Raw genomic sequence first — 8,737 nt, 5'->3', positions numbered from 1 at the left:
GAAAGGAAGAGTAGGAACTTTTGAGGAGGTCCCATCTAGGGCAGGGGTCACCGGGCTGACGGGAAAGGCGATAAGGAAAGATGAAAAATACATGATTCACATTAATAATTTGATATTTCTGTTTAATGATATCGTGATTTTTTCCCCTTTTTTGCTCACAACTGCCATCCCGAGTGTGTAAAAAAATAGCCATCCCCGTTTATTTTCCGATTCAATATAGACCTTATTAAGTGTAAGTTTTTTTGCTCTCTAGGCGTACGCATGTCGTATTTTCATATTTTTCTTAGAAAGCACTGATATAAGTCTTCAGGTCAATGGACTCCCTTTTTTTACTCATTGATATTACGTGGAAAAATATTTCAGACCGAAATACGTTCTATTGGGACATTGGACGTAATGGATTCAGTATTTGGGTACCCAACTTACACGTTTCTTGTTCAGCGTACGAAACTTTAGTGACATATACCAAAGTACTTAGTTTACCCTATTGTGTACTTATCACTTATTGTGCATACACCCTAAACACACGAAACCTCATTTCATTCGTTCCGTAGCTCGTTCAAGTAGTTGTTCACTGCGGAATGAATTAGATAGTACGAGGTTAATGCCATAAGGAAAATCTCCAATTAAATAGAAATTGAGGAAGCGCCTATTTTTAACAATGGATACATTTTTTAAAGTTTATAAATTTCTGTATTATACTATATAATCACTATTTAGGTAGATGTATTTCTGCTGGCGCTTAGGCAGTTGTTGTATGCCCCTGAATATTAGCTCGCCGCCATGTCGTTGAGGAACCTTTAGACCTAATCTTTCACCTCCTAGGGGAGGCAAAGGCCATTTTCCGATTAAGGCGATATGAGGGCAATTCGGTATGGGCAGGATATTTAGAGAATGGGATAAGGGCGGAGAGAAATCCGGCGTAGGCATTTGCGAAAGGCCATTGGACGAATGGGACGTAAAACACTCAGGATTCGAACACTTCGGCCATAAGGGTAGAAAGGTAGTACACTAATCACTGCACAAACCGTATTCTCTGCGGAATATTTTTAGTCCATCGTAAGTTCAAGTGGAAAGAACAATCTGAACCAATTGTTATCATGCTGGTTTCATCATTTTATTTTGCTATTAACTGTTTTCGCTTTTGGAATTTAGCAGCTATCATCCACTCGCAGAAAGTATTCTCTTTAAATAAACTATATTCTTTTTTAACTCCTCTTCTTTTAAGCTGCTATCAAATAACGTTATCAATGTGTGTGGCGAAAATAAGTTATGCATACTCTACTGAACAGCCCGTTCATCAATTTTTTTGCTTATGCTTATGATCTCGTTCTTTGCTATTCGTCAAATTATGTATTAGCTTCCAATAAATATGTATTCATTTATTCTAAGGTCACCAAAATGGCACCAAATATTTTTACATTTTTGGCTGACGCAACAACAGTTACATAAATAATCAATGTAAAATAAATAAATTAATAAGTATTTTAATCATTCAAATAAAACTATGGGCTTCGCTTATTATGAGTCGCCTTATTTAATTTATGTGACCAACTAATGAATTTCTGTATAAACCTCTTCCGATTCTGGCTTGACGTGCAATTATTAATTTGTAAGTCATATGAAAAACATATTTTCTGACCTATCCCATTTGTTTTTCTTTTATGCAGGTTACCATGATATGAAAAAAAATAAACAAATAGATTAGAGAGACTTTGGGAAGAGTTAGGTCAGGTTTACTTCGCCACTGTGGTTGCCCACGGCAGAAAGAGTTCATGAGGTTAGATACACACAGGAAAGGGGTGCGGTGGCAGTGAAAGGGAAATAAATGAGAGGGTTCCCAGGAAGTTGCGGGAACACGACTGTGATAAGGTGGTCGCCCGGATCTGGAGACCTCTTTCCGACTATTCCCATAATTGGCTGCGAATGTCTGGAGAATGTCTCAAATGTCCACAAGATCAATTACTATACATAGTTATGCTAGAGTTCGAAGGATTCGGGTGGTTTTTCCGTTTACGAACCTTGTTTCCATGATGGTTGAGGAACTTGTGACAGAAAAGGCCAGACGATTGGCGGAATTCTGACGTAATTAATAGCAAGGAGGAAAAAGGATTAAAAGATGTCGTTATGTCCGTGGTTTTGCATTTTTTCACCACAACAGTGAGTTTTAAATGCGGTTGAAATCATGCTTGTGGAGGTGCTCGCCCGTTTAATGAGGTGCGAATTTGCTGAATCACGCGGGGTGGATTTGCCGCGTCAAATGAGAATATCTCGCGTGTTCTGGAAATAAATGAAACTTTTTGAGAGAGGAAACGGGAGGTAGATTTTGAGACAGGAAAACAGAAATACGTTGTAGACAGTGTGGGATAGCAATAAAATGTAAAAGAAATCAACAAGCGGAAAGGCAATCCGAGCGGCGTAGTCGTAACCGCGTGTGTGACGCAATTGGAATCTCCGCAGCAGTCTCTTGAGTCTGAAATTCGCCCATCTGTGTAATCCCTTATTTCGGCTTTTATGATTGGCAGAATGATAAAGGGCTTTTCCTCGCAATGCGTGAAGTCTTCTCTTCGAGAACACGTTTCAAACGTTAATATTTCAAATCGTGAGCCATTAATTTGCCGTGTAATGATTATTCCAAGAATCTCTGTAATCATGGGCGTCTCTTCATTGAGCTGCTCTCACGCAAAATTATGAAGTTGGAAATACGCAATGCCATCATCTTGGCTGTTATTTATTAATCTTTTTGCCAAATTCAGTGTGGGCCTCATACCCCGTTGCAGTGTCAGGGGTGCATGCTGTTCGTTCTATGTCATTAAGATAAAACGTCCTTGCACCCCCGCAGTGTTAGCCGGAGAAGGATGAAAAGCATTTATCGCTCAGTATAATGTGTGCGACTGTAGCAACCGATAGGGTGTAAGCAAATTTAGGAAGGCTGGATCTTTCATTTTCAATTAATGGCGTAGCGATTAAATATTCTGCAATTCGCGGAAAATAACCAATTGATCACTGATATTTTTTCTAAAAATGCTCAAGCCGTCCCCTAGATTCAAAAGCCACTGTGATATGCCAAGAGATATTTTCTATCTTCGTTGGAGTGTATGATATAGGAAATTATTAAAGTTAACTATATAAAATTTTAATTGAAGATAAAGATTTTAATGTTAACATTAGAATGTAATCTGCTTTAAAATTTTAATTTTGATGTAATATTAAATGTAATTGAAAGTTTACTATCATGATTTTTTTGCGAAGCCGTAGCGTCGAAGCTATTCAGTTTAATATCTAAAATACTAAGCAAGTGCTTGTATCTATTGAACCTATTAATTTTTCAATTGATGTATAAAATGACAGGAAAAGTGATCAATGAAATCGCTTCAAAATGAGTCTGTAGCCTTGTTGAATTTGCATGTAAAATAAAACGCAATAGTGTGATCTGATCAACACTAACCAATAAAAATACCACTTAATCAATGGGATACGATTGCTTGCTTTGAATTGACTTTGTATGAATGGGCGTTGATAAATATTTATACCTCACTAGGTAGCGTATGGAGTAGTATACATCAACATACATTGGGAATATAATTTTTAAAATCGAGAACCGATCTCAGTTACCCTTTACCTGGTTGTTATTCAGTTCTCAGTAACTATTTTTTGCACAGATCTCGACATTTTCGGTTACCGTATCCTAGTGGTGAATCCCGAAGCTTCGTGACCATTGTGATTCTAATGTTCGGGGGAACCCAAGACACCTTTCGAATAACACTTTAATGTAAAAGATTAGTATAGGTGCTGGGTAGGGAAGCAGCCGATAAATTGTGAAATAAAGAGACTGGCCACGTCATGAATCGAGAGACTAAACTATTCTTGAGTGCTGACATCTGTTTGGCAGCTATGTCTGCTTTAAAGCTGACACTCGCAGCTGTGACCTAGTTCGACAGTTAGGCCTGTTTTTCAACACCCACACAAAACATAACAGTAACATTTTCGAACATCATCTAATCAAGAACTTAACTCTGTATAGTATTCGTCAGTGCAAGATAATTGGTGATTTGCGCTTCTTTACGCTTATAACGTTTTGTGGTCAGTAATTCTCTGAATCTGCTTGTGAAGTTTACTGCCGATTTGGTTTCTCTCCGGCAGCACAAACGCGTGATTACTTATCTCTTATTTAGTTTGAATATTAATATAATTTTTTCATATTTTGACTTTATGTTCCTATTTAGGAAGACATTCGGTCACCATTCTGAGGTAAGGTCTCGTTCCCGAAGGGTTAACTGCTATAGTTACACAGTAAAATATTTTCGAATGTAGTATCTGCCTTTGATTGAGTTTAAGATGATATATTATTTCACTACTTGTAACCTTCTAATGAGTTCATTTCGTCCCGAAATGTATCAAATGCACATAACCTAGGATATGTGAGTTACAATATTCTATGTCGCATTTACGATTGGCACCAGTGGACCTGTAAAATTACTTGCAGCTTATAAAAACAGCCATTGTGATGAACCTTGTTTAATATTTTTGCATTTGAGGTAATTTATTTCAATGAAAAACGCTGCCACACTGTCGAAACAATATTCGACCGCGACATAATTCGAGCCACAAACTGTGAAGACCACATTTTACAGATGTTAAAATTATCATTGCGTGGCTTTGTCTTTACAGCCAAGGAAGAGTTTCTGCTTGAAACTTTCTCCTATTAACTTATGTTTTCAGTCGGTAGATAACTTCTTTTTACAACTTGAAAAATGTATGAGCTTGCTTCTCTGATCAGTTTCTTTTACTTAAAAGCATAGAAGGTGAGCTGTTTCGGTTAACTTTCCTCGAAGACGATAATCCCTTAAAATTAGCAGTATTTGAACGTGTTTGTCAAAACATTCGATTCTATTCATGAGAATAATCACTGTACCTCAGGTAGTCCATTGATTGCATAACTTATTGTGCTCAAGCATTTATCGGATGGACGAAGTTTGTCAACACCAGACTCTTTAGACACCGATAATTTTGTGAAAGTCTCTTTATTTCTAGCCATGTCCTTATTGAAAGTCTTAGAAAAAGACAATAGAAAGAATGGACACCTTTCCAATTTCTTCTCTTAGTGCTAATGACTCCTTTTTCGAATTATTTTACCCAAGGTCAAGCGCTTACCACGAAGATCTTCGAAACCGAAGGTCGGTTTGATCGGTGAAGGCGTAACCCATCTGGCACTAAGCCCTTCGGCATGTGAAATTCACATATCCAGAGGGCTGTGGGCACATTCCGTTTCTGCCGTTCCCTATGTAATTACGTCAAGAAAGTCACGCGGATCGGTTTTATCTGAAAGTGTCCAGAAGCGCAAGCCAAATGACCCCAGATCCTTCCATTCCGAACGCCCCACCCTTTGCTAATAGGCTGCCACGCTGCCTCAAATGGCTTTATATAAACACAGTTCAGGAAGCCTGTTTAGATAGATAGGTTATTGTATACATTTTTGTATTTACATATGCATATTTGTATTTGTTTCTATTGAAACAGTGGTTACCAACTAGCGATAACCAAACTGCCCAGTGATAACGGAATCACAGTAATCTACCGGAAGTTCAGTTTCGCAGGCGAGGGTAGTAGAGCTCACCTCGTGCTTAGCCCTACGGCGTGTGAAATTCACACCTAAGAATAGGGAAATCATTTCCTTTCCCTGTACCGCCTTCATTTCCTCAGTAACTAACCAGAAAATTGCAAGCAAATGTCTTTGAATCGTTTGAAAGCATCCATTCTAAATCTACATAATACCCTGCAAGCCACCGGGAAGGTGTGTGGCAGGGGTGTATCCACACTAGGCATGCATAGCTCACGAACCAAGTTACGCACGATGCATGTGACTACTACAGAAAAAAAAATTAGGTATGCAATGAACTACTAGCCATTTATCGGACTTAAGAGAAATGCACATAGCACCAACACCATTTTTAGTAAAATCATGCAACAAGAGTGGCATTTTTATTTATTTCACATTAATCAGAAAACTTGGACTTTACATCGGACTTTAAAAAATGATATAACAGTATGAACAATTACAAACAGCCAAGGCCTAGGTGGAGAAAAGCCCATCTAGGAAGGAATCAAACCCGCGATCTCTGGGTTGAAAAGCGAGGCGTGGACGTTACCGCGCCGCCACCGAAGCCGATTTGATGTTTAATAAAACCTCGACAACTTATAAAATGTGTACGCTGTGTATGCATAAATAGGTATACACGCATACGCCCGCAGATAAATACATGCCTATTGATACACTAAATTTTGTACGCATATACATGCTAACATATATATATATATATATATATATATATATATATATATATATATATATGTAAGTTATGATGATTCTATTTCATCCTAGTTGATGGGAGTAGCAGCTGTTACTGTCTCTAATTTTTTTCGGAAAAAACGTGATCTTAAACCTATCCGTTCTACAGCTCTATTCTCGTTCTATCTCTCCAATCTTAATTGAATGATCCAAATAAATGAATGAAACAAATTAATGAATGAATAAATGAATAAATGATCCATAGTAACGAGGGATTTTTAAATCTACTGAATATCCTTGGGAAACTAATCGCTCTGAAATATATTTACGAGATTCAGTCAAAACTCTGGTACGACTCATGGCAATTAGAATTAATGTAAAAAAGTGTGTGGTGATGAATTTTTGAAAAAGATAAATTCCCTTCCGAACTCCTACTGCATCAGGAACACCGAGATAGTAAGTGTAGATTCGATTAAATACTAAGGCGTTACGACCTCTCATGGGTGAAACGTAAACGGGGAATATTCGGGCAAAATAGCAAAAAAGTAGGATTTATTAGAAGAGAATTGTGTAAATGTGATAAAAAGGTTGAAGAGAAATGTTACCTTCCCCTCGTTAGGTATCATTTGGAATACAAAGTGTGTCCCATAAGTTTGAAGACTGTAGCTATAAAGCAAAACATTACAAACATTTTTTCAACATATGTTTTATTCAAAATAGTCGCCATGAGAAGTAATACACATGTTGGAACGATCTGTCAGCCTTTTTATGCTTTTCGAAAAGTCCTTTTTTGAAATATTGTTTAACCTTATTGCAACGGCTTCTTGTATCTCGTCTATCGACGCGAAAGAGTTCCCTTTCAAGTCCATCTTTAATTTGGGAAGCAGGAAATAGTCAGAAGGTCTCAAGTATCTCTGAGTACGGAGAGTAGCTGATCAGAGGAACCATTTTTTTGGCCAAAAATTGAGTGTTTTTCGCCGCGGTACGCGCGCAAAGCTTCCTTTTCTTCAAATCGTTCGTAATAATGCTGCTAGCACGTATATTGGATCCTCATGAAGTTGGATTATTTGCCGTATTGAATCGTGTGCAGCGTAGAGGAGCTAGATTTGTGTAACGCTGTTATGAAAAACTAAGTAGCGTATCAAAGTTATTAGAGGATCTAGGTTGGGAATCACTCTCGAAGCGAAAGAAAAATTACAGATTAAATCTCCTGTATAAATTGGAAGGATGTCTCTTTAGGAATGATGTTGAAAATGCGTTATTAGCCCCTTCGTATTACGGTAGGAGAGACCATGTCAATAAACTTCGAGAGATTAAGTGCAGAATAGATGGATTTAGGATGTCATTTTTGATTGACCCCTCATCTTTCAACAATTTTTTCACACTGTTTTCTGCGTCATTAACTCCGTTCACCAATCTCGCTGCCCTAGGATGCTTGCGGTCTATCTCTTTAATTAAACCTGCATCATGAGGATTCCTGGTACTGGCTGCATACTCCAGGTGAGGTCTAACAAGCAAGGAGTCGCATCGCATTTTCACTTTCTCATTGTATTTCCCCAATATCCCCTCAACGAATCCTAATTTTCGGTTAGCTTCGCCACATATCTGCGTAATATGTTTATCCCATGAGAGATCATGGGTAAAAACGATGCCTAGATATTTTATTGATTCTACAGTTATTGGTCGCCATTATTATTTTATTAAGCAGTACTGTGTCATTGTTCTCAATTCATACCGAAATCGAACTGATTTTTCAATTCAAGCATAAAATAAAAACATACATTATTGCTTGATTTTATGAGCACACGCTTGTGCATGTATATATGATAACGTCCACATAGCCATTCCTTGTTAAGGTTTTCGAGAAAATGTTTCGCTGTGTAGTGCACGCAAATGCTTCCTCATTGAAACTTTTATCACGGATTTTATTGCTCTTCATTTTTGTTGAATCGCTACACATCAAGTAGAAAAGGGTTAAGAAAATATTGAGTGCTAAAGGTAAAAGGAACAGTAAAAGAATTGGTGGAATAAAGGAGATGCTCGTAATAAAATTAAAGAGTTTTGCGAAAAAGTAGGGCCCAAATAATTCCTTCATAATCACAGGTTAATCCGAAAGTCCTTTCTTAGATAGTAATACCATTTGCTCCCTTAGAGTCAGAAGTAGCATCAGCTATTAGTAGCTTGCATCCTGAACTCTCTGTCAGCTCAATCACGCGTACTTTATTTTCGTGACTGTTCTCTACAAATCTAGCGGGTGTTCATCGGGCTTCATTTTATTACTTAGTTGCACTGGTGTCACAAATTATTCACCATGGTCCAGAGTGTCTTTAATGAACTTAAATAATGCCTTATCTTCATCGTCACATTTACCCTAAACCCGTATAATGTGTTAAGCACTGTGTTCAACGCGCACTCGCATGTCCATCCAGAGTGTCCGTCCCATGAAAG

This window comes from Hetaerina americana, unplaced genomic scaffold (assembly GCF_022747635.1).
Source record: "Hetaerina americana unplaced genomic scaffold, ioHetAmer1.1.p SCAF_3, whole genome shotgun sequence".
NCBI lineage: Eukaryota > Metazoa > Arthropoda > Insecta > Odonata > Calopterygidae > Hetaerina > Hetaerina americana.
This window is presented reverse-complemented; position numbering follows the sequence as displayed.